Source organism: Sapajus apella, unplaced genomic scaffold (assembly GCF_009761245.1).
Source record: "Sapajus apella isolate SASKATOON/1434 unplaced genomic scaffold, GSC_monkey_1.0 scaffold78, whole genome shotgun sequence".
Taxonomy (NCBI): Eukaryota; Metazoa; Chordata; class Mammalia; order Primates; family Cebidae; genus Sapajus; species Sapajus apella.
Window position 1 is genome coordinate 5,891,209 of NW_022437018.1, and position 8,549 is coordinate 5,899,757.

Below are 8,549 nucleotides of genomic sequence, written 5' to 3' on the forward strand. Positions count from 1 at the left end.
GGCATAGATGGTGGGCATCTGTAATCACAGTTACTCAGGAGGCTGAGGCAAGAGAATCGTTTGCACCTGGGAGGCAGAGGTTGCAGTGAGCTGAGATCATGCCATTGCATTCTAGCCTGGGCAACAGAGCAAGATTCTGTCTCAAAAAAAAAAAAAGGGGGGTGCATGTGGTGATGGTGAACATTCACAGAGCTGCTACAGCATCTGTTCAGGTCTTTTTTTTTCCTCCTAAAAATTCCTCTCTTCTATACTATAGCTTGCCCAGTGGAAAGGGTTAGCTTTCCCACTGGGTATGCTGGTATGCTCTGGAGCTTGGGGCTCCCATGTTAGTATTTCAACGTGTGTCATTTATGTCAGGAAGCATCATTGCTTGGAATGTACCAAATTTCCATCAGAATTCTAGGTGCTTGCTAGAATACACAAGTGTCTGGCTCCTCTTAAGAAACCAACAATCTAACAAGGAAAAGAAAACCTCTGAGAGCATTGTGCTTCTACTTTTTCCCCATAAGTCTATCTGCATTGTATGTGGCGGATAAGGATCTTTCAGAAAGGCTGAGAGAGAGGAACAGACTCTTTCTTTTTTTTCTCTGCCTCTCTATTCCTTCCTGTATCTTGTCTCTATCTGTGTTTGAATCCCTGTCTTGCATTTACAGTAATATTCCTCTTATGAGACATTTGTTCATTTCCATAAAGTTGTTCTGAAATTGTGAGACTTTCAGTTCCCATTTTATATAAGCTGCAGCCAGTATTCATATAAATTTCCAGTCGCTCCTGTAAGAGATAATTTTAAAAAGATGTACCTGGAAAGTAGGAAAAGAAAAAGGAGGTAAACCAGATGGCAAAGCAGGAGCAGGAGTTTTTGCAGTGCAGCCTTGGGGAAGAGCCAGGAGGGCAAGTTAAGGAATACTTGAGTCAGAGACGTGCTTCCACCTGTGAGTAGGGGGAAGAGAACTGCTGGAGAAAGGGCCTGGGGTCCTGTGACCTTCTGGTATGCTTCCAGCTTGAAAGAATTACCAGGAGTGTGAAGGTTGTATGATCTAGAGCATGGGTGGGAAATCTGAGAAACGCCAATTCAGTTATAGGAAAAGCTAAATAATTTATATGTATATGGTTTACTCAAAGATTCCTTATTATTAAGAAGTGAAAGCTGGTCTTCTATTCTTCTACTCAATACCAGCCTCCTCATTGTCCTTACTGGCAAAATCTCTTTGATGGGGAAGGCAATGTACCAACTAAAAACTGCATTACCCAGCCTCCTTTGCAGATGTGGTGGACATGTGATCAATTCTGGCCAATGGGTACAGGTCGAAGTCACTGAATGGAAGCTTCATGGAAAGTACCTTCAAAAGGGGGCTAACTTAGCCTGCAAGCCCCTCTTGCCTTTCCTCTTTTCCACCTGGAATGAGTTACAGTTGTTAGATTGGTAATGGCCATTTTGTAGCCATGGTGCAAACCATGGTGGGACTGTGAGGCTGGAAGACATGTACTGAGGGTGGTGGAGAAGAAAGATATGAGGCTGGGACACTGATAGTTACTAATAGTGCCACAAAGCTGTATCAGTGTTAAAGAAAAAAATATTCCGACACATGTTAACAAGGTGAGGAAGAGTTTGTTGAAGACTACTGTAATAGGAGTTGACTCTATTGCAATAGGGGAGAGAAATCAGGCTCAACTCTGTATGGATAAAATACAATAAAGACAATTGGGGCCTGGGTGTAGTGGCTTGTGCCTGTAATCCTACCACTTTGGGGAGGTCAAGGTGGGCAGACCACTTGAACCCAGGAGTTTGAGCTTAGCTTGGGCAATATGGTGAAATCCCATCTCTACAAACAAAACAAAACAACAAAAAACAAGGGATTTACAAAAAACAAGCCAATGAGCAGAATGAGGTAGTCAGTGGCCGAAAAATTACAAGGAGTAATTTTTAAGGGTAGCGGGATAGATATTTGCTTAACTGACTTAATAGGATTCTTGCTGAAGGCAGGCCAGGGCGATCAGATATTAAAGATGGGGGATTCTCTCTAAATAAACCTGGCAGGATTCTTGCTAAGACTGGGCAATGCAGGCCTGACAAGCACAGGATCAGGTTAAAAGTGAATGCCTAGTTGGGAATAGGGCCCAGAGGAGCCTGACTGAAGTTTGGTGAAGGAGACAGTCTTTGTCTTCAGCCAGTGGATGCTTTCCTCTTTACATTTTTTTCCCCTTAATCTCTGAGGCTATCTTGAGACCTGGGAAAGTTAGGAACCCCCAACTCTGAGTCATAAAATCGTGCAGGCATTTAACTTTAAATCGAGGAACCAAACACTAAAACAGTTAATTTTTTTCCTTCAAATTAGAATGGTGTCTGTTTTTTCAGGTTAGAAAAAATAATGATACTTGTTATAAAAAGAAATTTAAATGAAATGAAAATGCACAAAAGTACAAAGGAGAATATCTTCTAATTCAACCCTCCATAGTAGCCCCTGCTAACTTGGTTTTTGTATTTTTCAAAACTTCCCCTTTTTGTATATAGACATATAAAATATAAAATAATTTTTAAAATTATTTATGACAAGCATGTTTTCTATTAAAAAATTAATTTTTTGCATCTTGCATCTTGGGGAAGACAGTGATATTGAAAAAAGATTGTGACAATAAATAAGATAAACTGTATAGTAACTATTATTACTATTAAAATATGTATAAAATATTGATAATCTTATTTCCCTGAGTATTTTAAACCTAAGTTCCTCACTGTTAAGAAATAACCTGACCTGTTTTTCCACTGGGAAAATAGAGGTCACCCAGTGGAAATCCTTTCAAGTTGTTCCTGCCCTCCCACCTGCCCACAGCCCTACCAGACTATACCCCCTTCCATTTGGAATCAAAGATATGTGCCCTCCACCTGCACAGTGATCTTTTCCTCCTATATCCTCTAGAAGTTGCATTATTCATTATTCTCTTGTCCCTGGATCTTCACTCTCTCCTTCTCTATTAGCTCTTTTTCCACTCAATGTATAAAAATATTCAACTCTCCTTTGTCTGAAGATATCTACACAGACTTTTTCCTGATTTTTGTGTCCATGGTAACTACTGCTATTTCTCCTTTGTTTCACAGCATCGTGCTTGACAGGGTGGTCCACATTTGCAGTCTTCTTTTCTTCACATTCCATAGAAATGTAGCTTTTGTCTCCACTATGCAGATGGTTTCCCAAGTGATTCATCCAGTACATATTTTCTGGTTTTTATTTCTGCAACATCTGATTTTGCTGGCTGCTCCCTCCTTCTTAAGGCGTTCTCCCTTTGTATTCACAACACCACATACTTTTATCTTCTGTTTCTCTACCCATCTCTTTAGGGTATTCTCAGGTTCTATGGTTTTCATCCTCATTTCATGTCAGCCCCAGAATTTTTATATAGGGATGGTTTCCTGACTTGAAAAAAGGAAGATGGCGGATGAGTGGGTTGAAGCCGTGTTTGCAAGCACTTTGGCAAGTGATTGCCCTATGGAAGACTAGGGTTGTGGATCATTGAGAGTGAGGAAGGTCAAAGAATCTTACCCTTAGCTGCACAGCTAACCTTCTACAGTTGGCCAGCCATAAACTGATGACAGCTAAAGATCTAGAAAAGCAAATATATACCCAAGACTGAGAGAGTTAATATGTGATAATAGGCACATATATTGAGTTAACAGCAGAAAACACTATTTCTCTCGAGGTCTCATTGCAGCTGTCAAATGCTTTAACAGCTCCTTTCTTTTAAGTGATTATTGCTTTTTTACTAATGACTCCTAAGCTCGTCTCCATTCCTTCTGCCTTCTGAACAGACTACTGATACATCCAGTTACTACTGCTTTCACTTCATGACAGCTTTCAGTTCCAGTGAAGATCTCCGTTTCTCCTAGTCCATTTAAAAATCATCAAGAACAAGCCCCAACCCTACAGAGTTTCTTTCTATACCCCTGATCTAGATGCCCCAAGATTTCTTGTGGTGTGTTCTCTCTCTTGGTAGAACAAGTTGAATACATCTAACATTGTTGAACCACATTTGCGTTCTTGATAATCTTTACTGGATTGGCTTTATTGCTATTGCTTTTATTCGTAATTCATTTTAGAGCTACCTAGTAAAGCAGTAGGCTTGAATAAAACATATCAAAAATTGAACTCATCATTTCCTCCTCCAAGTTTCCTTGCTTTTTCTTTCTCTTCTCTTGGCTTATGGGCCTATTATCTATCCAGTTTTTTTTTTTTTTTTTTTGAGATGGAGTCTTGCTCTGTCACTCAGGCTGGAGTGCAGTGGTCTGATTTTGGCTCACTGCGGGTTCAAGCAATTCTCCTGCCTCAGCCTCCTGAGTAGCTGGGGCTGCAGGCACCCACCACCATGCCTGGCTAATTTTTGTATTTTTAGTAGAGACGAGGTTTCACCATGTTGGCCAGGTGGCTCACACCTGTAATCCCAGCACTTTGGGAGGCCAAGGTGGGTGGATCACCTGAGGTCAGGAGTTTGAGATCATCTAGTTTTTTAAAGCCAAACATTTGGGAATCATTCTGACCACTTTCTCTTCTTTATTTCATTCATCACCAAGTTCAGCTAATTATATCCCTTAGATATGTCTCAAATGTATTTTTTATTCATCCTCATCATTCGTGAGATTTGCTTCTCATCATTATGAGATTAGATCTTTATCAGTTTACACCTAAAGTTTCCTCCCCTGATAAGAACCAGGATTCATTAAATATGAATAGTTTTTGTTAAATAACATACAATAGTCATTACACTCTCTGTATATGTGGATTAAAATACTCCCACTTGATGTTTAAGGTCTTATTGATATCAGTTACACAAGGAACAAATGTAACTCCTAAATTAGAATCAAACAAAGGTGGAATGCCTTAGTGGATGGCACAGTGGAAATGTGGCTCACTTGTTCTTGCCCATGAAAATGTTGAAGTTTGGCAGCAGCGGTGGGTTGAAATTTTTTTTTTTTTTTTTGCTAACCCAAGAAGTGGAGCTGCATGACACTTCTTTGGTCTCCAAGGCAGGTATCTCAGATGGTGTGTGTGGTAGAACAGCACCTGTGAGACCCAGGATCAAATCTTCTAGGGAAGTATTTGAAACCTGAAAGTGACATGCCCAACTGACCATAATTCCAGTCTTTCAACATTCTTCATGTTGAATTCCCTTTTATTATACCTTAGAATAAAGTTAGTTATCTTCAAAGGCTCACTTAGGGTATAAGGAAAAGAGTTAGTATCGATTCCTGAGCCGGGCTATAAAAGGGATCTCAGTACCAGGGGTGGGTGTGGTGGGGAGAAAGAAAGGGACCACCAAACACCACTTGTTTAGCCATAGACGATTTTATTCTAGAGCTAAATCTTGGAGAGTTTGGAATTAAGAGACGTAGGACTCTGTGACTGAAATCTTTTACGGAATCCCTTCACTTTTCATTAGGATGAAGCAAGTCCCAGCCTACCTTATATGGACTTTCATGTCCTACCCCAAGCCTATTTTTACTATTCCATTCTTCCAGACTCTCTTCATACATACACATGTGCGTGCATACACACACATACTCTCTCTCTCTCTCTCCAGACATCTAAAAAATACTGAGGTTTCATAAGAGCATGTTTCTTTGCCTAATTTTTCCCAGTGTTACTGTGGTTACTTTTGTTTTCCCTGAGGAACTTTCCTGAGTGTGGTGGGAAACATGGCTACTGATAGCTCAAGCGTGTTGCACTTGATAATGTCTATTCTCAGAAAGGGACTGACTTTCCACTTTCAGTTAGAAAAGTCAAGGAAGTGTCTTAGGTTGGTTTGGGTTGGGTGTGGTGCCTACCCTGGATCAGTCAACTCTGCCAAGAGGGTGTGGGATAAAGTAGAACATGGTAGTACCCAGCACTGTTCAGATGTTGGTGAAAAGTTACTATGCCCAAAAAAGGGCAGAATTCTGGATAGGCAATAATTTGGATTCTCTATTCTCATCTGCTCTATGAAATAAGACTCTGTTTTATTTGACTTGTGCCCTCAAAACCTAGCATGGGGCCTGATATGATGTGAGGAGCCAATACTTGTTGAATGGAATGACGTATCTATTCGGTGCTTTTGACAACGAGCATTCTCATTCAGAAAAAGAGGAACTTTCTTCACTGAGGACCAGAGACAGGTGAGAAGTGCAGAAAAGAGTTTCAATTATTGTTCTGAAATAGAAGTGGCCACCACCACCTCTTTGGGGGAACAGGGAGAAGACAGGTTCGTGTAGGGCAATTCCTTTCTTTGGCCAGCCAGACACATGGATTATAAATTAGAGGGCTCTTCACAATTTAGATTATCTCTTTAGCTTCAGTTTTCCAATTATATCAGGTCATCTGATAGTTGATTACTGATCTATTTTTTGTATCCTATGGAACAGCTAAACTTTTGTTCGCTATCATCTGCCTCCAGGGCTCATTCTTAATTGCTTTCTTAGACTTTACACAGCCACTGTTTAGTAAGTGCTACACTATAGCAAGGCACCATCCATCTTTCTATGGTATACTTTGTATACTTTGATTTTAAAAATATATTGTGGTAAATACTAAATTTGGAAAGCAGACCATATAGGTGTGTTTCTATCTTGCAAGACCTGAAAGGTTAATTTCAATTTAGTTAGACTTTTTCTTTTCTCATTAATGAGTTAGTCCTTTTTAAAACAGATGAACTTTTCATATTTCTTTGTTTCTGTGGGTTCATTCTGAGTTAAAAGAGATTTCATGCCACGATCCATTCAACCATTTTACTTTTTCATTTTTATTTAATGTAGCAGAAAAAGCACAGAATTTTTCAATCATGAAAACCGAAAACATCAAAGGATATTTGATATTCATGGTTTGAATTTCATGATTTTAGGGGCAACTATTCCCTAATAAAATGATCCAGAATAGGCTCCCTGAATGTGCTGCAATGGAACCATTTCTGTGAAGATTCAAACAGCTGCCCTGTTCCATTTGTGAATTTGTATTCAATATTTTAATTTAATATTTAAAAGATGGTTTGGGGGTGTTATCATGTATGAATGTTTATTGTTGCTGGAAAGAATGCTGAGAACTTTCTGATCGGAAGTACCAAATATGTAATGAAATCAGTTCCCTCCAGGAAATGGCTCCCAGAGGCCATCATTGAAATGAAGAAAAGCAAAAACTGTTAGTGAAAGTGTTTTCCATCAGAAATGCTTTTTTTTTTTTTTTTTTGAGACAGGGTCTAGCTCTGTCTCCCAGGCTGGAGCTCAGTGGCATGATCGTGGCTCACTGCACCCTTCACCTCCTAGACTCAAGTGATTCTCCTGCCTCAGCCTCCCAAATAGCTGGGATCACAGGTGTATGCCACCAGGCCTGGCTAATTGTATTTATTTATTTATTTTCGCAGAGGTGGGGTCTCACTATGTTGCCCATGCTGCTCTTGAATTCCTCAGCTCAAGTGATCCTCCTGCCTTGGCTTCCCAAAGTGTTGCCATTACAGGTGTGAGCTACCACATCTGGCCCAGAAATGCTTTTAGCTAGGAGAATAAACAGAGAAAGACCATGTCTCTACCCTTTGTGCTGGACTGCTTATTGTCAGGTTGCAATCAGGTCTATCCCTATGGGTGGTCTCTTTAGCAGGGCAGAGAAGTGAAGTTCCTAGAATTTTCTTCCCTCTTCTCACCTGAAGCTAAGAGTCTGCCAGTGAGAGGAAACTAAAAGGTGGAGGAGGAGAGGCCATTATTCCTCCAGGAATCTCTGAGGGCAGAGGAAAATGTGAAGTTTGAGGCAACTTCTTAGTGAGCTTCTTATAATGCATTCGAGTCCATGCTATAGGCTGAAGATTTTACAAATGAGCTTCCTGAGTTTCATTTCCTCAGCTTTTCCAGTTGCCTTGAATTCCTTGTATTAAATCCTCCATGCTTGGAATGCATCTAATGGCTTCTTTTTTCCAGACTTGATCTTGACTGATACACCCATCATGTTAGTTATCTCAGTTTGTTGAATATCAGGCTTGTCCACCTCTTCAACCTTTGTCCACATGGATGTTAGAATGTGACAGAACTTAGAGGAGATTCAAGAGGATGATGGTAGAACTTACAGAGGAGATTGAAGAGCTAATACCTAAAGTTGCTGTTGAAAGTGGCAAGATGAACAGAAAACTGGAAGATGATAGCTTGAGGAGGACCAGGGTAGTGTGGGTCTATACAGAAATGTTTTGTTTCTATATGGTTAGGGCTTCCTGAGCACCAAAACCTGGCATATGAGTTAACGGACAAGTGTTGATATTTAAAGGGTGATTAGATAGTGAGAGACCATTCTGAGAGGTTTACCTTCCTGAAGTTAAGTGATATGGTTTGACTATATCCTCACCCAAATCTCATCTTGAATTGTAACTCCCACAAGTCCCATGTGTCATGGGAGGGACCCAGTGGGAGGTAATTGAATCATGGGGGCAGGTCTTTCCCATGCTATTCTCATGGTAGTGAATGAATCTCATGAGGTCTGATGGTTTTATAAAGGGAAGTTTCCCTGCACAAATTCTCTCTTCCCTGCCACCATGTAAGATGTACCTTT